The 24,195-nt window shown below is 44.2% G+C and overlaps 1 pseudogene; it reads right to left on the minus strand.

The window, feature by feature from the left end:
* Positions 1–146: 146 nt before the first annotated feature.
* Positions 147–23,212, minus strand: LOC114774377 (probable phospholipid-transporting ATPase VA; annotated as a pseudogene).
* Between the last annotated feature and the right edge of the window lie 983 nt (positions 23,213–24,195).

Below are 24,195 nucleotides of genomic sequence, written 5' to 3' on the forward strand. Positions count from 1 at the left end.
TCTGTTCAAGGACTATGGACAAAAGTGGATTCAGCTCTGGCTGAAGCACAAATCTGGATACTAGGACATCAGAGACCAGGACCCAAAAAAACAACAACAAATAAATATGAAATTATGAAAATGTCTCTTAAAAAAAAAAAAAAAAGTTTAAAATATTTCGCATTTATTTATTGCATTTATCTGCTCCTCAGAATAACACAAGAACAACATTTACATTTGAAAGACTTTTTGCATCCAGTGTTAAGGCACATAGCACAAAAAATAAAACTTATTCAACAGAAAGCGCACTTGTACTTGTACAGTACGCCTCTTAGCAACAGTGAAAACCCAGCGTGGAGAGCCGCGCGTTAACCACGCATGCTCAGCATTTTTATAGTGCTCTGGGGGGTTTGAAGTAAGGCCCAAGTTGGTCCAACATGGGGGCAACAAGGGTCCCTATTCAGCGGCCGAGTGCACGCATGCAAACGGAAAGCGCCAAAGTGAGCACAGGACCCCAAACCTCTAGAACTCGGCCTCACCCTCAAAAAACACAAACCTTCGATATTTTTATGTTCAGGGGGAAATGTACAAGCAACAACAAACCTGATCGAGCTATTAAGAGAAACAGAAAGCGTGATAATGGTCATAGAAAAAAAAAAAAAAAGCCTTTGGCAATAAAATGAAAACCCCTGAATGTTCATTCAGAGAGACATACAGAGGAATACAGGCCTTTATAGGGAAACGGGAGCATTGTGATCATTAACGGTGCAAATTCTTGCAGGAAAGGGAAGAGTCGAGCCAAAAAGGTGCTTCCTGATATAAAATGGAATCACGGCGCACCAACCCTCATATGAAACAAATCCACTATTCTCTCTGCTTCATCAATCCAGATTCAATGCCCCTGCCGTCTCAGCACAATTCCGCTCAAGGTTTCCAGTCCAACATCTCATAAGATGCTTTGATTTGGTTATGACCGATACTTAGGGTGAAAAATATGATCCATAAACGCCTCGGTTCTATTACTACTAGCTATTGTAGGGCCAGCGTTTCAAATGGAATGGTCCACAGCAGGCCCGCCCAGCCCCGCACTTCGCTGGCAGGTTTACTTCACCTGAGGGCAAGATATGAACACGGAGCAGACTTTATGATGTTTTCAGTAAAATCCGACTGCAGATGGGCCATAAAATGATTTGATGGTGGAAAGGGGGGCGATGGAATATTCTGGGTCGATTAGCATGGGGAGCCTGTCGCCTTACAGCAGATGATCGGAGGCTGCCTAAGGGAATGCATTTCCTGTCAGTCCAGCATCTAAGGGATCCATCTTGTAGTGCATAAACAACCCTGTAGCAGGTTGCATTTCCAAAATACCAATATGTAATGTCAAGAAGGAATGAATATATACGAGGGAAGAAAAAAAAAATATATATATATTTATAGCTCAAAACATCTGTCTCTATACTATAGTGTACATGGACATTTTTAAATGCTTTTATACATATATTATTTGAGTAGAATAAGCAGCATATTGAAGTCATGGTAAATGCTATCGTAGACTGATACAGGCCACTCATATTCACACATTTCTATAAAAATCCGAAGGCTCACCGCTGCTCAGCAGTGATGACGCCTTGTGTTGCATACATTTCAAGTTTTACGGGATGCAGTTAGCGCCCTGTTAGCTCAACACAATTTCTCAAATTCAGCTTGGGCTTCATATGAAGACAGTCTGTGTAACACAAGCCAGTTTGCTCCAACCTGGATTAAGAAATGAAGGCCGTGGTAGGAACGCTCTCGGCAACAAGGCCACTTTGGTCACTGGTGAGGAAAAACAAACGGCTACTGATGCTATTTCATAGAGCCCATAAGAAAATGCAGAACCATAATAAAGCATCCAAATACAGACAAATGGAATGCTTCAGGTCTGATGGGAGACACATGCCTGCTCCAGTTCTGACATGGAAGTAAAAATGAATCCAGAGTAAAAACACAGTTGCATCAGCTGTGTGCTCTCAGAAACAGTTTCCGTTGCACCTCAGCCGCGTATAGTACCGTTTTTATAAAACAACTCTCCTGAAAAACAGAATAAAACTTTGATAGAACTAATGTGCAAAATGAAATCGGCATAAAACATTTGTAGCATCATAGTAAAGTTGTCACATGGCCGTGCTCCGCCATACAGTCTGAGGAAAGGTGACACGTGTCCCCGCCCTCGAATGGTAGGAGCGTACAGGCGGGGCTGGCAGCGGGCGGGAAATTCTGTGCATCGCCGCTGGGGGGCGCTGTGAGCGGAAGGTACTCTGACGGAGGCAGCAGCGGGGTGGATGTCGTCCAGTTGCCGAGTTGACAGAAGCCAGACTGTTGGAGCGCGGAAGGTTCCGGGCACGCCCCTGCCCTGTAAGGCGGTCTGCATAAAGACTCCTCTGTAGGGTCCAGCAGGCCAGGCAGGGGGCGGGGTGACCCCTGCCTGTGTGGCTGACCCTCACTCTCTGTTCTCAGGCCAGAGGCTGGGATGTGGTTTCCTGCTTGTTTGGAGCTCTGGCAGCTGCTCCGTGTCTCTTGACCCTTTGAGTTTTTGGTGCCGCCAGGTCTCTCCTGCTTTTTGTTGCAGGACGAGGAGGAGGAAGTGGAAGTGGAGATGGTCTGTGGAGATCTCAGCCCACAGCCTCTTGGGAAGGATCCAGAAAATGGGAAAAGTGAAGGTCTGGGTCCAAACAGCGAGCTCAGTGACCCCACCTTCATTCTGTTCAAACTCAGGAGGTTCCTGCGGGTGTCTGGGGGGAGTTTGTCCAGTTGCCTTCCGACTTGGACGGGGCTGGGGAACAGAGAGCCCTGGCACGCCCTGTAGAAGTATCTGGAACACAGCGAACAGGCAGAGAACGTAAACACAACGTCCCTCGACCAGACGCTCCTCTCCTCCCACACACCCCCATGGCTCTGAAGATCCTGGAGCTGAGAGCACAAGATGAGTAGGGTACCTGGGTAAAACAGCAGCCAGTGGAGTGACGAGGCAAAGCAGGTAGAAGAGCGGATCTCCCAGAAGCCTCTGCATGGTCCAGTAGGGATTAGAAGGCGAGTAGCATGTGGGACAGGAGGCGTTGTATCCCAGGGCCACGGCAAAAAAGAGGATGACGCTGAACGCGATGGAGGCCCAGTTCATCCATGTCTGCTTGGGGGAAGAAAATCTATTAAAAAAAACAACAACGCACACAGAGGAGCTCAACACCTTCCAATACTGATCACCATGATGTCATTCTATGCAAAGGGGGGATTGCACAGTATCAAGTGGTTTAATGCAATTCTAGCAAATGCTCTGCAAAAAAGGTGACCTAAAGTTCTTCCAGGACACAAACATTAATCAGTTCTAAGATTATAACTACCCATTGAGGTATAGATTCCACTAATATTCTCATGGCACCAAGCCATCACCATGTTCTACACGTTGCAAGGAAGTGACTTGTGTTCACAGATGCTCGACTGGACAGATATATTTTGAGAATTTGGAGGTCAAGCCACACCTTAAAAATCTTAATACACTCCTTAAAACATTCTTGAACCATTTAATTTGTGTAACAGGCGCATTATTCTGCTGAAAGAGGATGTGGTCACCAACAGAAGAACCTTACGCCCATCACTAGGGGTGTTGAAATGTATCTTATAAGACGTGAATGAATCTGCATCGACGTGGTGCAGAACATAATCAATTATATTATAATTATGACGTTGCGTGGTGATTTTCTGGCACCGGGATTAAAAAGTAGAAAAATTGATGCATCAAAAATCTTGAGACCAGTCACACCTCTACCCATCACAATGGCTCTGACAGAATGGCTTCTTCAAATGGAGCATCTGTGACCACTGCAGGTACCTGCTGGTGACATGGTCTGTGAATTATGCCATCACAGACCCATACAGTGACACCTCCACACATTACTGGTTCCAGTTGGATAGTGGTACTATAGTTTCCTCTACAACAAATTGATTCTGTATGCATCATCATTCTGAGGGTCAGGTAGGTGGACATCAGTCCTTCAATGAACATATGAGGTTGGTACTAAATGTTCAATTACATAAAATCAGTTAAATCGCTAAATGAAGGCGCTTTGGTTCATCATTATGAATTTTAATGTAAACAGCAGATGATCGGAGGCTGCCCAAGGGAAAGAAATAGCAGTCAAGTATGTAGATTGTGCTAAACATGTGTGACTCATGCCACTGAGTCACATCCATCTGCTGCTCTTAAGCATTTTAACAATCTGGCCATGGGTCAACAAGCTGTGATGAAGTGGTGAGCGTGAATGGATGAGTGAGAGGAAGAAAAATCACACCCGTCTGCCAGTGAGAACTTCAATGTTAATATCAGCCATTTGCTGCGAGGCGCTATGGAGAAGTCATGATGTTGGGGAAGGCAGGCTGGGTTAAGGACGTTTTTCATGCACAAAACTTGTCAGGGGAAAAATTTACAGCGCTGCCGTAATGGAAAAAGCTGTAATCAAATCCAGGGTTATAAATTGCAAAAGACCTGTGACTGAAGGTGTTGCAGTGAAGGAGCAACATGAACACATACTTGACACACACACAGTCAGGAGCACAAGAAAACAGTTTTCCCTCTCATATTCTGCCAGATTCAAATAGCAAAATGTGACACCACAGCAGTGCTGCCACCTTGAAACGTGGGCCAGCAATGATGGAGTGATTGTGCAGCTCTTCTGCTGCCTCCTGCTTCCCTGTCATAATCCCCACGACACTATAATTGAGAGAAATGCAGTGTTCAGCCAACTAGTCGTCATAGTGCATAATTGGCATAATAACATAAAAGCAAATTTTGAAATGATATCAATGCTGGATCCATAGATTGTTATATATAAAGGTAACCAAAATAATACTCAACCCTCAACATACAGTGTGGTGTTGAGATACATTGTTAATAAACTCAATATGATTTTAGAATAAAACCATAACCACTGCATCTGTAGTAAAAACACAGCAAATATCAACACTATTAGCATCACTACCTAAACAACATGTCGTATTCTAAACCAATCAGAGATTGTGAAGGGTGGCTGTGGCCCAGATATTCCTGTACTGAGTCGGACAAGTACAGCTTTTTAAAAGCCTGAACCAGACATTATTATGGCAGTGGATGCCAGCCAACATGACTGTACCAATGTGCTCTGCATGTGTTACAAGTCATTTATACATTTTTTATTTCATTTTTTCATGGTCAAAGTGAACCTGTAAAACTATGTTGTTAAATGTTATGGCGTGAAAAACTTTGTGCACTTAACTTTTGTGCTGGTACACCTAAGAAAAAAAAAAAGTTAGGCGCAGCAGTGCAACCAGTGCAAAAAGTTAGTCTAGAGCCCTGGCCAAGGTGCCACTGAGGTGTTACTGATCAAGGTACCTTCCCAACACACTGCTCCCCGGGCACCTGCCATGGCTGGCAACTGCTCACTAAGGGTAAAGGTTAAATGCAGAGGATGCGTGTCGTTGTTTTACAATCACTTCAATGATTACATTAACAATTTATTGCTTTTTTATAATTATGATTAAGATTGTAAATTTGTTAAAAGCGGATTTTAAGTACATAAGTGTACAGTGAAATTCTACAGCCCCAACACTGCAACTTCATGGACAGAAAACCAAGTGGTACTGTTTTCAGGTCCTGTGTCCTGTTGCTACAGTGCTGTCCCCAGTCTCAAAAAAATCAGATGTCATTTGACCATTTTCCATGTGAAAGAGAAGCAGACGTGACTGATTAATTACAATTCATAACAGAACAAAAAGTTTTTTTTTGCTTTTATATCGGACACACCGTTTCGGTGTCTGTAACAATAATTGCTAATGAGGGAGGTAAGAGAGAGGTGGGATGAGGACGAGAGCGACCCATAGAAGTGAGTGAGAATTCACGGAAATGACGTCATCAACACCAATCACAATGTTTGGGGCAAAGAGGAAGTCATGTCGTTTTCCCAGAAAAAAATTGAATTAACTCACTGTTTCTTCAGAGTCTTGTATGACTGAACTAAAAAAAAAATGGTGCTGATTGTGCCATGACAGTTGGTAGATATAATGTTTTAGGGGAGGGGTGGGAAATTCTCTGGCCAGAAAAAGCATGAGAAAGGGGGGTAACATTTCCCCTTATGATGACATAATGGGACAAATTCCAGATCAGACCGTCTGAGCTGCCGCTGTCTGAGCAGCCGCTGTCTGAGCAGAACGGCCAAAGCACGCTTTACACCTATCAGCATTTCTAGCCACTGCTAGACAGGCTATGTGGAACTTGTAATAATGTTAAATAACATCACAAAGTGAAATTTTCATTATAGGGAACCTTTAAGGTCCTGCAGTTGGACCCCAAAAATTATGCAGTGTGTGTTCTCTCACCCAGGTCTTGGTCTCAATGCCCAGGTGGAGCAGGATGGTAAAGAGAGCCAGCGTTGTGATGGGCGTCCCCCAGGTGAATAAATCCACATCCGAGTCAGCATAGGCCTGAGAAAAAAATGTCATAAAAAGGCCACACCTAAAAATGTGGTATTTTATCAAATCCATCTACACCAGTTACAGTCTGAAAAACATGAACATGGTCTGAGAGATAATGGACGAAAATAAAAAATGAATATGGAAAAAAAAAAAAATCACCAAACTCACAAAGTATGGAATGAAGAAACAGATGAGGCTTTGGTAGAAGGCGTCAATCATGTTCATCCAGAACATGTATGGCTTATATTCCTGCAAAAACAGGTGAGTGTGTTACGTGCACCACCAAGACAGCCTGCCTACGTCTCCCTCAGCGGCCAGAAGGAGGAGCCTCTGTGGACCTCTGTAAAAGGAGGTACTGTGCAGACCAAGCCATCGCTGGAAACTACAGCTTAACACGCCAGAAAATATACCATATATAATTTGCATTTAGTTGTGGCCAAAAACTTTTGAGAATGACACAAATACTGGTTTTCACAAAGTTTGCTGCTTCCATTTGAGACAATCACTTCACTTAAACTTACTTATTTTTATTATGGCAATTTGCATATACTACAGAATGTTATGAAGAGTCCCTCTTTGCCACGAATCTGAACTTAAATCATAAAAGAAATTTCAGCCTTGCCACAAAACAACCTGCTGACGACTGGTATAAAGCCATTTTCCCTGATGAGACCCCTTTCCGACTGCTTGGGGCATCTGGAGAAATGTCCGGAGAACAGGTGAGCGCCACCATCAGTCCTGTATCGTGCCAACAGTAAAGCATCCTGAGACCATTCATGTGTGGAAAACTCCCCGGACCGTAATCCAATTGAGAAGAGGAGGGTGGACTTTTGACCATGACTGTACACACACATGGGTTGACTGTTCAAAGCCCGAAACACCAAGATGCAACTCAGCAAAGCATCGTCCCAACACTCTGCTCCCGGGCGCCTTTCATAGCTGCGCTCACCAAGGCGGCGGGTCAAATGCAGAGGTCACATTTCATTGTGTCACCGTGTGCTGTTACAATGACAATCACTTTTTTTTTTTTTTCTCTCTAAAAACACAAACACACCTCTGAGTTCTGTCCGCTCATGTAGAGCTGAGGTAGTTCCTGGAGGGTCTCAGCTGACACGTCTTTGTCCAGTGTGCCAGTGATGAGCTGGGGAAGGCAGGGGAGAACATCAGGTTGAAGAAGATGAGATACCACTGATCGATCATGGGCGACCCTGAGAAGCCACAGTAGAACTGATACCAGAAGATGAGAGCAACAAACATCTTGAGGGAGAGTTTGGAAATGGAGAGGGAAAAAGAGAAATGAGATATAAGTGAATGACTGTGGCTCAGCTGATGCAGTTGAAGTGATGAATCTTCATTAAACAAACCCCAAGGGACTCTGAAGACCACACAGGTACATACGTCTTCATTAATTAAATTGCACATCAAGAACAAGTTCTAAAGCTTTCCCATTCAGAAAGAGCTGATGCCTGAAAAAGCACAAAAAGCTTGAACTATGCAGAACAACTGCTGCGCTCTACAGAAACACCTGACACTGCAGTCAGTAGCCATTCATGAAACAGGGTGCCACTATACATATCTGCACTTAAAAACATCCAGATGGTTTACCCTCAAAAAGAAAACGCTGATCCTGGAAAAGGTGGCACATACAGTGTAGGAGGAGGAGGAGTCCCAGTAAAACTTTACTCCATTTACTCTGTAAATCATCCTGACATTCGTGTCGACATGTATAGAGAGATGAACGTTGATAATGCAGAAATAAATGGGGACCAAAAGTATTGATGTGGTCGTGTTATAAACTGCGCACACAGCAGAAAATGAGGACAATCGAGAGCACATGTGCTCTTATCACCGCAAACAGTTCGTAAATCATGTTGCATCAAATTTTGAAGAGGGAAAGAATTTTATTCAGGGCAGCATTTCTCAACCCCGGTCCGGGAGGAGAACTTGGCAGAACATTTTCGCTCCAACCTCAGCTTAATTAGACTCAGGAGCGTGGCAGGTTGTAAGTCATGTGGGTTGGGACGTAAACGTCATGACGCGATGGCGCAGTCGGGAACTGGGTTGAGGAGCCGACGCAACTAGCAGCTTTAATTAAGGCAACAACTCACAGCGTTTTTGTAGAAGAAGTACAGAATCATGTTTGCCAGGCGGGAGTAGCACCAGTGGCCGTGGACCAGGAGCAGCTTCTGCAGGTAACGGAAACGCGGCAGGGCGAAGTCGCTGGCCATCACTGCCTAAAAGGGAGCAAAAAAACAACAATAAATAATAAAATTTTATTACACAGACGCTTTTCACCTTGGATACACACCAAAATGGCTTTCAGGGGGCACTCGGTAAAATGTTACGAGGCTCTGTGACAGTTGGGCGTAGTTCACGCGACTCCACTCTCTTGGATTTAATTAGCAGCATGATGACTGACGGGCAGCGGGCCCTGAGCAATTCTCCCAGCGTCGAGAAGAGGTGGCGAGACACGGTGTGGGTGGACTGTTAACCAGAAGGGCGGGGCCGCACACCTGACTTACATCAACGCTAATTACTCCGCTGTGGCTCGCCTGGGGGACGCCCCGCCCGCGGGTTAAGAGGAATGCGCCCCGACCAAAACGGTTCGGCAGTGTCTGAGTGCGAGGCTGGGCGGCCCAGTCAGTTCAGGTGTAGCATATGCTACGATTCAGATCTGAACTCTGTGGGCGGAGTCTACATCACGCCCATTACGCCCGGCCTCACCTCCTGGTGCTTCATTAGTAAGACTCACGCTGGCATTCGGAAGATCTTGATTACCTGCATGCCTTCCTGTCCTGAGATGCCCACGCCCACATCTGCAACCTGGATCATGCTGACATCATTCGCCCCATCACCTGGGAATGATGAAGCGGTAGATGGGAGAGTGGAGGGAGGAAAGAAAGGAAAAGAAAAAATCACTTTACCTCCATTTTCAGTCCTGCTGCTTTAATGGCGAAGCAGCAGCCTCAAGTGGAGAAAATAAAGAAATTAATGGTGCGGTCAGAGCGGAGAATTAAACGCGTACAGGCACAGGAAAAGGACAGTATGTAAAGTGTCACACTGCAGTCCCACGGCCATTACTCTTGTGCTGCGGCAGCAGCACGGCCAGCAGCTGATGAAAGAAAACTCAGCCACTGTCGGACTCATACACGGGGCGTAAAAGGGAGCCGCGCTTTGTTTGGAACCGCAGCCTTGAGAAAGCAAAATCACCACGTGCATCGGTATTATTACCAGTTCTGCTGATTTCATGAAAAAAAAAAAGAACAGGAACACCGAGGACGTGAGATTTCTTTACAAACTGGCCGGTACAGTTTGTGTGTGTGTGTGTGTGTGTGTGTGTGTGTGTATATATATATATATATATTTTTTTTTTTTTAACCTCTTATTTGGATTATGAGCCTAAGAAGGTGGAATGTCTTGGATTGTGTGTGGGTTCACGGCCATGCTCTCAAATGACAAAGAGAGCAGCTCCAAGGACAAAAGGCCGGTTTTTGCCGACATTCCACGTTATGTTGTTCCTTAGATTCACTGAGCAGAGAGTGGGCAAAGGTGAACTGGTTGACAAAAAATGAGAAATTAGAAAATATGTCTAATGGACACTCAACAATTTTGAAATAACTCTTATACATTGCAGAAAACTATAAGCTTGCACGACGTGGTACGTGTTATGAAGTACGATGTGTCTGGACTAAGGACAGATGGGGAAAAAAAAAAAAAATTGGAACGGAAACATAGCAGAAATCTTGGATTAAGCATTGCAGGAATTAGGGAGTTACGGCATGTGCTCACTCAGTATACCACCAATACCACCCTCTACTCAAAGACATCGGCCACGGTATAATTTAATAAACACACTACACAACAGCGTGCAGTGGATGGTGAAAAGAATAGACCCGCTCCTCCGGAGATTAAAATGCGCTGCCCGGAGGAGATAAATAAAGCTGACCGGACGCTCTGAACAGACAGTAAATAATGAGCGCCTCAGGGCGGGAGGCGCAGTCCGCAGAGTTTTGTTTGTCTCTGCGCTGGCTGAGGCGTGGAGGCAGAGGTCAGGCACCGTGCTCTGCAGTAAGGGAGGAGATAAAGGTGTTGATGTACGAGTGAGCACACCCTGGCACTAGTGGGAGGGTTTCTACTCCAGGATGGGTACACACGGGCAGCATTTCTCAACTTCAAACAATCTGGTAAGGACCTGCATGGTAACTCGAGACAACAAATCACGGTTTGAAGGCAAAAACAAAGGTTTGGTATTAAAACACTACGTTGAAGTGTTGAAACCTCAACACCACTGTTACCCCAGAGCAAGACACTGAACCCCGCTTTGCTACAGAAAGGATGGTTCCTGTGATTGTTGAAGCATAAATTAAATGGAACTGTAATGTCAACTTCTTTAAAGGACCCCACTTTGTGAGATTATTTAACATTAATTTGAGTTCCCCCGGCCTGTCCGTGGTCCTGCAGTGGCTAGAAATGGTAAAGAGTGCTTTGGCCGTTCAGAAGGTGACAGCTGAGATGGCTGGATCTGGAATTGTAAAATATGTAACTCCACAGACCGTAATGGCTTTCAAATCTTGGTGAGTGGATGTACAAATGAGCACAAATGTATTTTCTTTAGTTCACTCTGAAGAACCAGTGGATTAATAAAAAAAAAAATTCCAGAAAAAATGCACGACAACACTTCCTGTCTGGGCCAAACATTGTGGTTGGTGAATAGTGTTGATGGTGCTCAACTTCGATAGGCTGCTCTCCTCATCCTGCCCCTCTCCTCCACATCTCCTCCGGTGCATCCCGGGAAAACTTATTGTGGGACTGGCTCAAAGTGGCTGTAATTCTGCACCAAGGCTGAATTTTGGAAAGAGACTTCAGATACAGTATTAGGGCACCGATATAAAATAATTTGTTTCTAATCGCTGTTACCAATAAGCAATGTTTAAATAAATAAATAAGAAAGATGCAGGATAAAGCCATATTAATATAGATGACCAGCTGACACCCGAGGCTGAGATGATTCATGCCATGACAGACATCGATTTCTCTGTTGCTTCTGTACCACTCGGGCTCCTCAGGTGTGGCTTTGTCTAAAGAAAATAAATCTATAAAAGAACATGAGAAGGCAGTTGAAGTGGCGCGCAGCCGGAACGTTTTTAAAATGTTCAGACGTTCGGCAGTGACCTGAGGTAACCGTGCACTCTGTCAGCTGGTTCAGATGAATCTCTGCTCTGAAGGAAGCCATCTGGGTGATTAAATGGAGAACTGCACGTGCTTGAAGACTGGCGGGCGGGATGGGGCTCATACAGCCCAAGTGTGTGAGACCGCAGCAGCACACAAGGCCATGAGATGGAGATAGATGGTGGGTGGTTTTTGGATGTACGACCATTATCCTAACAAACATGACATTTTGTTGAAGAAAATTGTGTATAAAAAAATTGCTTGTGTATAAAAAAAAAAATTGTCTTTGGTACCTAGGGTATGGATTATGGTTCATTTATTATACATAGGTGGGTGCTATTTAGGTCCTTAAAAGACATACATTAGGGTGGTGGTAGCCTAGTGGGTAACACACTTGCCTATGAACCAGAAGACCCAGGTTCAAATCCCACTTACTACCATTGTGTCCCTGAGCAAGACACTTAACCCTAATTGCTCCAGGGGGGGACTGTCCCTGTAACTACTAATTGTAAGTCGCTCTGGATAAGGGCGTCTGATAAATGCTATAAATGTAAATGACATACAATGGCACCCATCTATTGGGGATGGCAATGTTCCATTACAGCAGAAGGAAAATTCCAACAGGATGATTCGCAACAATACAAATGGTCAGAAAATATTGTCACACAAGGGAAAGCTAAAAGTATTAAGTAAAATAAGACAGACAATGATGCTGAGACAGATTAACAAATGGAACCGCAACACTGAGAGAGTCAGCGGTCAAAACACAACACGAACAGACAGCAGGAACTGTCCGGATCTGAAGGGCAGCAGATAAATAATTCAATAAACAGAAAGTTACAAGTGAAACTTGTCAGGAGCTGGAAGTTTAATGGCTGGTATAAAAAGGCTTTTATCACACATCTGCTGCTACCTGCACAACACTGACTGAGCTCCCTGCTTTATGTCTTCCTCTCTGAACGGACTCGCAACCTGGTCTACTGTTGTTCTTGCCTTTCCAAATGACTGCAGGGAAAATAAAAAAATAATAATAATCTCACCTATGATGGACCCACAGTCGTGGTTAGACTTGTGAGGGTGCTCTTCATTTTAAGTCTGACAGTTTATTTGATTTTTTTCAGTGCATAAAAAGCACGTTTTCATGAGACTCTTTGTTTTCTTACATTTTTTGTCGAGATGAGTGTCACAGAGTGGTGCTCACCTATAGCCAAGGTCATGACTTTGAGCTTGTTGCGCACCAGCTTGACCACCATGCTCTTCTGCAGGGGTGTAGAACGGCAGCAAAGCACTGAGCGGCAGCTGCGAGCCACGGCCAAGAACTTGTCCTCCAGACTCTTATCCAGGGCGTAGGCCAGCGTCCGGCCATCTATCACCAGCCCCAGCCGATGCACCAGGAAGGGGGCTGTCGAGGAGGAGGTTGTGGCTGCAGGAGAAGGAATTCTGAAGGGAGTGAAGTGCTGCTGTTGCTGCTGGAAGGTTTTGGTAGCGCTCTGCTCTGCAGAAGAACTACAGAGGAATTTGGCCTGGATGTATCGCAAGCTCTCCTCCAGCAACATGGCACATGCATCCTGTCACACAAGAAGAGGTTAGGGGTAAAAGGTCACACTGGATGATAGATAAAGCAGCTAATGAAACCAGTAGATACGTTCCACTCAAAATAAGTGTGTAAATAAATGGACTATTCTCTACATGATGCATGGGACATTTTGATAACACAAGTTACTTTATCCCCATAACTAGTGGTCAGAACTATGAACAAGTGTGACATGTATGTAGTACTTGATGTGCCTTATTACTAGGTAGTTCAATATAAGATGACAAAAGCAATACAAGCAGTTTGAAAACTTGCCATGTGATGCACAGGACACAGTAAACTAGTCTCACTTGATAAGACCTACTTCCATGTTAAAATTGTGTAAGCTACATAAGCAATCAGACAAAACTATTGCACCAAATATTTCAATGGGTGTCAAAACTGGGCAGCACTTCAACAAAATAATGTTTATGCAATATCAATATATGCAAAATGACCAAGAATGGTGTGATGCATGGAACGTGATGCACAAGACAACAATTATCACTCGACTAAAAAGGTAGTGCTTTTAAGTTTAACATATGATAGCCAGTACTGGTGCATTGCGTGAATATTTTAATTAAGCCTGATGCACTATTAGTGAACTGTTTCAGCATTCCAAATGATTTCAGCATGACACACCAAATGAACTCATGGCAAATTACATGCAAGAACAAACAAAGTTGTACACACACACACACACACCACACCACACACGTACAACACAAAATGTCCCATCACCCCGGTGACTAAGCTCACATTGCATGGCCTGTTTGAGAATTAGCATGTGGGTAGGAAGGAAGGGTGGATCGTCAGAAGGCAGGGTCACCAAACTGCTGAGAGGGCGAGGGAAGGGTGGCGCCTGGGCCTTTTTTTTTTTTTTTTTTTTTTATATATAATATATATATAGATATTATATATATATATATATATATATATATATATATATATATATATATATATATATATATATATATATTAAAAAAAAAAAAAAAAAAGGTTTTAACCTGTGATTCGGCGTTGAGCGTGATGAGTTCCTCCTCGGGCTCCAGCAGTCTGCAGGCGTAAGCGATGTGATTGCCGTCTCCTGCTTGTCTCCAGTCAGCACCCAGATCTGCAGGCCGGCCTTCCGCAGAGAGGCGATGGTTTCGGGCACGCCGTCCTGCAGCCGGTCCTCTATCCCTGTGGCTCCTGGTGGAAGAAGAGGGAAAAACTTGATCAATGAAAATAGTATTTTAGCCTCTCTCTTTTTTTTAGTTATGCTATTTAACAGTACAAGTACATAGTAAAACAACATTTTCTTTAGTCAAACCATTTCATAATTAAAACAAGGTTATATTATTGTTACCTTTATAGACTCAAGAATATTCTACATCCAGATATGGAAGACGCTCTGATTTGTTCCATGTTTTTCGACCACACATTCAGCAAGCGCATCCAAAGATCGCTTCGTTATTTTCTACCAACTAAGTGGTGGCCTAGCGGTTAATCAGAATTAACCGCTAATCAGAAGGTTGCCAGTTTGAATCCAGACCCGCCAAGGTACCACTGAGGTGCAACTGGTCCAAGTACCATCCCCACACACTGCTCCCCGGGCGCCTGTCATTGCTGCCCACTGCTAACCAAGGGTGATGGTTAAAAGCAGAGGACACATTTCATTGTGTCACCGTGTGCTGTGTTGCAGTGTTTCACAATGACAATCATTTCACTTGTGTATTGCAGAAGTGATGTCATCTGTGCGACCGGATAGGAGACACAGGAATCAGAAACCTTGATAATACAAAAGCGATTAAATGAGAGGAAATAACCTTTTGTCTTGTTTTTGTCAAGAAAAATGGAGACATTTCAGTCTAGATTTAATTTTTTAAACAAGATTTAGTTAACAATATTACATGATATATTCAATTATAGATATAGTCACATGACCAGAATTTACGTCTCGTCTTGTCCTCAACACATCAAAAAGGTTTGTTGACAAAGCTATATAGTCATAAGCACATCACACAACACTGTGCAAGTACTCCACTCTTCAGTAGTACACAACAGCATCCAAGCAGTAGCCATTAAATGCACATTCAGTTTTATTTCATTTGTCTTAATAGTCCAACCTGGTCAACACTGGACCATAAAACATATTTTTTAATACCATATCACAATGGCATACCCTGGACCTGTTGTTGCAATATTTTTGTCATTTTATTGTTGCATCGCTATCTGCAAGTTAAATACTCAGTGCTGTGCAACTACTATTCAGATATTACATGATCAGACACAAGGACATTTACATTTATGGCATTTAGGAGATTTACAGTCAGTAGTGACAGGGACAGTCCCCCTAGAGACACTCAGGGTTTGGCTCAGGGACACAATGGTAGTAAGTGGGGTTTGAACCTGGGACTTTGACTACTACACTCTAAAACAAGAGCGGAGTTTAGATCTGTGCGACAAGTGAGGATACCACCAGCGTCGGCTACACCTTCCCCCAGACTATAAGAGGAAAAGGATCAGGAGTGATTTATGTCTGACTGGATAAAAAAGGACCAGAGGGCTCATTTAAAAGGTCTTACTAATCTCACCTAGGAGATGAAGATTGGTCTCCAGCCTCAGCGCAGACTCGAACAGCAGCTCCTCCCTGCTGTGGATCGCGGTCTCGGCCTCTAGGTGGCGCCTAAGCCACCCGGCGTACTCCTCCTTACTGAGGACCTGATAAATCACAGTAGCACATAATAAAGAACTCTTCCATGATCTATAGCCACAGAGAGAGACACGAATGCAGAAGCTGACACAAGGAATAAGGCTCTCATGCGGCACAAATACTTTATATTCATGTACATGCTTATAAAACGTCACATTTATTTAGAACACTAGTTTTAGAACACTATAAGAAGAATATAAATACCAACATGCCTACAACAGTTAGTGGAAAAAAAAAAGAAGTGAAAACCAGTGGCTTCATCACACCATATGGTGTTGGCAGGGGGCTGTAATTAGCAGGCGGACGGGGAATAAATGAACAGGCTGATGAAGTGAAGGGGCTCGGACTCAGGAACCGTGGACGGAAATGTTGCTGGTGGCAGGTGTTGCCCTGTGCTGGTGAAGAACAGTGTTGTGCTCGCACCTTTTTGGCTATGCAGAGTGTTCGGAGGCCGTCGGCAGCGTACAGGTTCAGGTAGTGCTGGGTTTTGTACAGGATCTTCTTCTGACGTTTTCCTTTGGTATCATCTGGAGTTTTAAGACAAACAAATACATTCTGATAATTTTGCATAATTAGACCAGTATGCACATAGGCAATATACAGTATACGATCTGAGTCTTGATCTGAATTTTCTGTTTTAGTTGGAATTCTCTTTTTGTTACACATACTGTTTCAACCTGGCATCAGCTACAGGGAACATTGTCCTCAAAACACTGATGGTCATGAAAGTTCCGGTCATGTCGCACTGGGAAGTGCCGTGGGTGACAACGATACTTTTATGGAGTGAAATTTTATGGAACTAATCAGAGGAAAATCACCCAAAAAAAAAAAGGTATCGTTAAGCAGAATGCATGCCAAGTAAGCAACATACATGAAAGCAGATTAATCAAATTTTTAGTCCAGCCAACATGTCTGACTGTCTTGAGTCACAAACACACTAGAGTGTACAATTCAGTTTATCCACAGCACCGCACGTCACAGTGAGGGCTTTACAGCGAGGGGCTTCAAGCACCCCCGACATTACATAACCAACAATTACGGCCGACACCTACGCCAGGTGGCAGAGCCGCTCCCCCACGTCCCTCAACACCCGCTCACACATGCCCACCTGGCTGAATGGGGTCTTTGTGGCACTGAGGGCAGCTGACTGGTCCTGCATGTCACACCCTGAGTGAAAACACGCCATGGAGCGGCATGGGCTGTGACTGTATCCTTGGTTACCAGAGGACGTCTGCAATCTCTCGCTGCTACAGCTTCATTATTTATTATGTTTGCAGGCCAACAATTGGGGTGCATTTGTAACAACTCTGCAACGATTTCTTAAACCTAAAATCTGTGCTTTTCAGACCAGCTTTTCTGTAAATATGTATTGTTACTTAATGAGTATTAATAACTTTAAAAACACATTCTGAGAGTTTAAAACCAGTTTGGACTTACATTTGACTGGAAGTACTTTACTTTACTTTATTTAGCAGACGCTTTTATCCAAAGCGACTTACAAGAGGAAGACACCAGCAATTCTCGTTCGATTTCTATAGAATATTGAGTTTACAAACTAAGAGCCCTGATAAGGCTCAAACTTGTCAGCCAAGAGTAAAAAAAGTAAGAGAACGGCACCATGAAGTAGAAAATAACTGACTTAGATTTGCCACATTTCACCACCACAACACCATATACTGGAACAGTGGTGGCCTATAGGTTAAGGAAGTGGCCCTGTAATCAGAAGGTTGCTGGTTCGAACTTATGTACTTAACAAAAAGTGGAGACCTGGCCTCCACAGTCACCGGACCTGAACCCAATCCAGATGGTTTGGGGTGAGCTGGACCGCAGAGTGAAGGTAAAGAGGCCAACAAGTGCTAAACACCTCTGGGAACTCCTTCAAGACTGTTGGAAAAGCATTTCAGGTGACGACCTCTTGAAGCTCATCGAGAGAATGCCAAGAGTGTGCAAAGCAGTAATCAGAGCAAATGGCGGCTATTTTGAAGAATATAAAATATAAAACATGTTTTCACATATTTCACCTTTTTTTGTTAAGTACATAACACCACATGTGTTCATTCGTAGTTTTGATGCCTTCAGTGAGAAATGGTTGTGAAAATAAAGAAAACACATTGAATGAGAAAGTGTGTCCAAACTTTTGGCTTGTACTGTACTTAAAACTTAAAACTTAAAAAAAAAAAAAAAAGAACATTTCAGACCTCCTCTGGACACCAGATACAACATCATAAGAGAAGTATTTTAAGTCAGATAATGATGTAACTTCCTTTCCTGCCCCCAAGGTAAGGCTTTTTATGTCTATGATTCACCTGAGGAAAAGGTAAGAAATTCTCAAAATCATGTAAATACTGTGTATGCAGAAGGAGTATGTCATGAACTTTGTGTTCCACTATTCTTTTAAAAATATTTTGCCTCAAATGGCTTTCCGTCACAAAGCTTCTTGGCCGTTGTCAAGGTACCTCATGCAGATACCGCCTTGCACACTTAGTTGGGAGTGTAGTGGCAGTGTGTACACAGCATTAGGGAAAAGTACCTATGTGGCTTTTTGCATGCCTGGAATACTAAACCAAGCCTACTTCACCATTTCAACACTTAATAACCACTGAGCCTTTCACTGCACAGTGGCGTCTGGAAAAATCTGGAATCCTCCAGTGAAACGGGAAACCGGCAGGTCAGAGATGCATCCAATGGTCTCTGATATTGATCTTATTAAAAAGTATGTTTAACTCCTCCCAAGTCCATTTATTGTCATGTCTCGTATAATGAAAGCAGGGAACAATAGTGTAATTTGTACTTTATGAAACTCTGCAAACATCAAAAAGAGGCCTAAGACAGACCATTTCTGTTTCCAAAAGGTGTGAAATTGTAATAGTGATAAAAGAGGGGATTCAATAATCAGTACGACTGCAGTTGTTACAAGGTCAGTGTGGACACATGACGATCACATGCCAGTTCTAATATTTTAAATGCCGTGCAACAATAAGATAAGTGCAGATAGGTTGGTCACAGTTTCCTCTGCACATTCCAGGGGGGGGTAAAAATAATGGAAAAGGTTAAATAGAACAAAAAAATTACAATAACAATTTCCAAACACAAAATTTCCAGAATTATCTATATCTGGGCTCATCAGCCAATTCATAAAACACTCGAGCATTAACAAGGCGAGTATCCATTACAAAGGTAACAACATGGCAGAGGAAAAAATATGCAAGCAGCCACCACGGAAACTTTGAAATTCAATGCAAGTGAATTTAAATTATGAGTTAATTATGAAATTAACGCAGCTCCAATTGCTGGGTGGAGAGTCTGACTTAGATGTGAAATATTGTTGACAGTCAGGTATCACGTTCAGAGCCACCTCTATCGCCAGAAGCAGTCAGATTCTGACATTGACAATCCCAATCCTCAATGCTACATTAGTTACTAACATCAATGTACTTTAAACCACAGCATCCCTTCAGATATCTTAGGGAGTCTGCGCCTTGAGAAGTAACAGATAACTGGTTCAAAAGGGACAAATTATTAAGATCATGTCTTCGTCACATTACATTGTGTGTGTATGTTGCTTTCTTCAAAACATACTTGAACTGCACGTAGGTTATGTTGTTTCTATCGAAACATTAATTTCTTTATAACATGATCCCAATACATTTATCCAAAAGATATTCAACACAAACATGAGAAGATCACATATTGTGTCAGACTCATGCTGGTGAACTGCTATCTGGACTGGTTATCACCACCTGTTACAAGGAAAACGACTTGTAATTGAAAGCGATTAATCACAAGAGATGGTTGGCATTGGGGATCGCTCTCTACCTTTAAAGCATATGCTCCATCCACTGAGGCAGTGGCGATGCTATCAGATGATTTGTAGTTGGCCTGGTCCGGGGCCAGCGGTCATCAATCCTTCGGTTGAGTTACGCCTGCTGCTGTGCTGTCAGGCGGAGATACCGCGCTTCACCAGAGCGATAGCAGGAGCACTACACCAATGAGCGCCACAACCAGTGCTGGCTCTACTGGTGACCTGGGTCTAACTAAACTCCCATGGTTTTTGCATAATGAGGGTAGCACTCGCCTTTTGTTGAGTTCGCTATCCAGGTACTTTCTACCATACGTAAAAAGTTTAATTTAATGATAAAAAAACGTGAACGTATTTCATTCATTCCTCAATATTTCATTCATATTCAGGATGGTTTATGTTACAAAGAACACACTAAAGTTAAAAAGCTGTTAGTAATGACGTTTAAGAAGATTCGATTTTTTTTCTTTGTGGAATACCTGATGTGTGTGTGAATAAACCAGATATTAATAAACCAGGTACCTGTTGGAGGTCTGATTAAGTCCATGACGACCGAGTCGGCTCCTTTGGTGTAGACCGTGATCTGGTCAGTCAGAGGGTGCCTGACCACCACAGACATTCGTTTCCTGGTGGAGTCGAAGCCTATTGTGTGCAGCAGCTCAAAGCTCAACTTGCCCAGGTGAGGGAGCTCCATGGTCACCTGGTCCGGCAGCCGGCCCACCAGGGAGCACTTGTACGCCCGAGCTGCATACACCAGAGCAGCTTCATCTGGAGACTCTGCCTCATAACGCAGCTCTCCTTCCCCCAGGGTCCAAGGCTTGGCTCCATCCACCGTCGTGGTAGGGACAGGACTGAAGGCATGTTCTAGTAGGCCAGGACTGGTTCCTCGTCCCGTCTGAAGGCGCTCCTCATTCAGTTTGGTGAGGGTGCTTTCAGCAGAGGGGAGGACAGGATGCTGGAGCATCCACGGTTGGAAGACGAGCGGTTGGTGACGAGGCTGGACAAGCTGCTGCTGTTGGACCCAGAGGTCAGACGGCTCGGTGTAAAGCGTTTAATAAAGTCCTCGATGGTCTTCACTGGTGACTTCAGCTCAAACCTCATCCGCACCTGCACAGGGAGCAGAGAGGCCCAAGTGAACACCCCTCCTCAAACATCACACCAGCATTCAAGATAAGACCGTCAGATAAGCCGTTAACACCTAACAATTTCAATTCCGCCTATTTTGGATGTAAAGGGTTTCACGCGAGAACCAGCACTAATGCGGCTGTTCGGGAGAGGCTGGGCTTTTGTCCTGGTGACTGGTGTGCTAGCCAGGGTGGTAGTAGCCTAGTGGGTAACACACTCGCCTATGAACCAGAAGACCGGGTTCAAATCCCATCACTACCATTGTGTCCCTGAGCAATACTGATTGTAAGTCGCTCTGGATAAGGGCGTCTGATAAATGCTGTAAATGTAAATGTAAGTCAGAACCCTGTACCATGCCACCACACACCCACTCACAAAAACACAAAAGCAGCCAGAGAATGTCACCAAAACACAATGAAATAAAGAACGGTAGTTAAAACACAGCTGGCATTAAAGGAAGAGTGCAGTCACCAAGACACCATTTCATTTTGTATCAATAAACGGAAACTGGGATGGGAAAGAATTCACATTAATCTGAAGCCGACGTCAACCCTCACCTTCTGCCTGGGCTGGTTGGGGGAGGACACCACCACGGTGTTGCAGATGGTCAGAGCGATGAAGAAGTCTATGATGTCGGAGAGGTCAGAGGGCAGCTGGCTGAGGGGCTGGCTGTGAAAGCGCATGAACTCCATTTGAGTGGCGCCCTCGTTCACCTTGTCCATGAGCTGTGGGTCTGGGGTGATGTCTTTCTCCTGTTAAGCAAGGAGTCGCACAACTCTGGTTATTATTCACACAGCTACTCCACTTGTCTAGAGCCGCACGGTATTGTCAGCTAGACTGCTGGAACACCGTGCATGTTCCGTTTCAGAGACACATTCTGGCGTCAACCTTCACCGACCTCATGATTATCAATTATCAATTAGTGCATCCAGTCAATTTGTTCGACGTTACTTGACAATACGTTTTCAAATACGTCTGAGAGATGAGAGGTAAGACCTTGTTCACGCGGACATCTGAGCAGGAGTTTTTTCTGGCATTCGTGGCGCTTTTCTGCTCGTTGGAGCAAATCAAATAGTCCCCCGCAGGGGGGGGGGTTAAGCACCAGCTTTCCGTTGGCGTTAAATAAACGCTGCAACACCAACTGAACGCATCTACAAAGCACAGCAAAAACGCGCATGCCGTTCAGAGGCCGTTCACTTCAAATGTCCGCGTTGGCAAGTCGAACTAATACCCTAGGCGGCGCTGTACTCAGATCAGGCAGCCACAGTCACCACCGGCACCACTCTTTAGCTAGAGTTTTTAATGTCATTATGATATAATCGATGCAGAATCACTACAAAATGGAGGGCGTGTGTAAGTAATACGTCGTGCCCTATTGGCCGGAAATTTCCTATACATAGTCAATCTGCCACTGACCATGGGGCTGCTGAAAGCCGTGTGCTTGGATAGGATGCTGGCTCTCTTGGCCTCAGCGCGGCTCCCGCGTGCGGCGGTGGGACTTGGTGCTGTGGGAGCGCAGCACCACCTTGCTGCTCTGGTGGCTGCCCACGCTTTCGCGCCGCGGCAGCGTGCCTCCGTGGATGTGCACTCCTCTTCCTCAGAGTCGACCTCCTGGTACATGGCCAGTCGCTTGGCTGTGCAACAAATAGCAACAGGTGTTACACAGAGGACAGCAATGCAGAGTGTTGCATTTCTGATAGCGGTCAAAATGCGAGCTTGCACTCTCTATAATAACAGAAAATGTGTGTGGACTCATGAGCCCCCATCTGCATAAGGCTTTGATCTGTTTCTGAGCTAAATAAAGCATTATTCTTTATAACTGTGGGAAAATGTTATATTCTGCCAACAAGCACATTTGTTAAGTGAAAGATATTAGTTTCACAGCACAGCACCCAGTGCACACAGCGAAAGGTGTCCTCTGCTTTTAACCAATCACCCTTAGTAAGCACTGGGCAGCCATGACAGGCACCCTGGAGCAGTTTGTGGGGACGATACCGCGACCAACGGCACCCTCAGTGGCACCTTGGAGGTTTGGGATTCAAACCGACAACTTCCGACTACGGGTCCGTTTCCTTACCCGCTAGGCCAGCACGGTCCTATTTTTCTTGCATTTGTGTGGGGTGTAGGTGATTGTGCTCACCGTTGGCGTCATGAGAGTACTCTACCCCAGCTACAGTGCAGCGGCGAAACACCATCTTGTTGTCGGTCAGAGTGCCCGTTTTGTCTGAGAAGATGTACTGCATCTGGCCCAGGTCCTCTGTGATGTTCAGAGCCCTGCACTGCAGGTGTGAGTCCGTCTCCTCATCGTACAGATCCACATCCTGGTGGATGAAGTACACCTGGCAAATCTTCACTATCTCGATCGACACAAAGAGGAGATGGGAATCAGCACCTGGGAAAACACAGAAAACACATTTAGACTTACAATTTACATTTACAGCTTTTATCAGACGCTCTTATCCGGAGCTCCTTACAACCAGTAGTTACACCCCATTACTTTTTTCACGAAATGAGGCAAAAGAAAGAACTTAGAAAATCGAACATAGAAGATAGATGATACTAGATTTAAAGTCACAGATCAATTCAGGACACCTTGCCCAATGCCTCCAGACAATCCTTGATGCTCGCCTGTAGGGCTGTAAAAGGAAGTTCACCCTCTTATATCAACACACTACTACCTAGCTACACTCCTGCACGCCCTCTCAGATCTGCAAATGAAATGAGACTGAAAATTCCCTCTTCACGGGGTCTCCGATCCCAATCAACTCTGTTCTCCTTTGTTGTCCCTGGCTGGTCGTCGGCCCATTCGACTAGCCGAGACTACTACCACCTTTAAGAAGGAGTTGAACACCCACTTGTTAAAAAAGTATTTCAGACGCGTCTAACACTCGCACATGCACACACACAGCACAAAAAAAAAAAGAATTAGTCTAGCACTTAACAACTCCCTAGCATGTTCTTTTCCTGACAAGTTAGGCTCTTAGTTTTACAAATCAAAATCTATAGAAACCGAATGAGAATTTCTGGTGTCTTCCTCTTGTAAGTCGCTTTGGATAAAAGCATCTGCTAAGAAAGTAAAGTAAAGTAAAGTAAAGTAAAGTAAAGTAATCAGCAGTGACCTTGAACATGAACATGTAAGCTAATGCATTTGGGATGAAAAAAAAAGCCCTTGAGGGGTTCCTGAAAATGTGTTTTTTTGAACACAAAAATTAAACCAGTTCATCAAAAAAAGCTCTTACAAATAAATAATGAGCTTATAAAATCATGGATGTGAAGGCGTACAGCAGATTCAGACACTTCTGAATGAAGATCAGTGATGCAGACATGGAACAATGTACAGGTTCAAACAGCGTTACATGATACACGAGGACTAAA

This window comes from Denticeps clupeoides, unplaced genomic scaffold, assembly GCF_900700375.1.
Source record: "Denticeps clupeoides unplaced genomic scaffold, fDenClu1.1, whole genome shotgun sequence".
Taxonomy (NCBI): domain Eukaryota; kingdom Metazoa; phylum Chordata; class Actinopteri; order Clupeiformes; family Denticipitidae; genus Denticeps; species Denticeps clupeoides.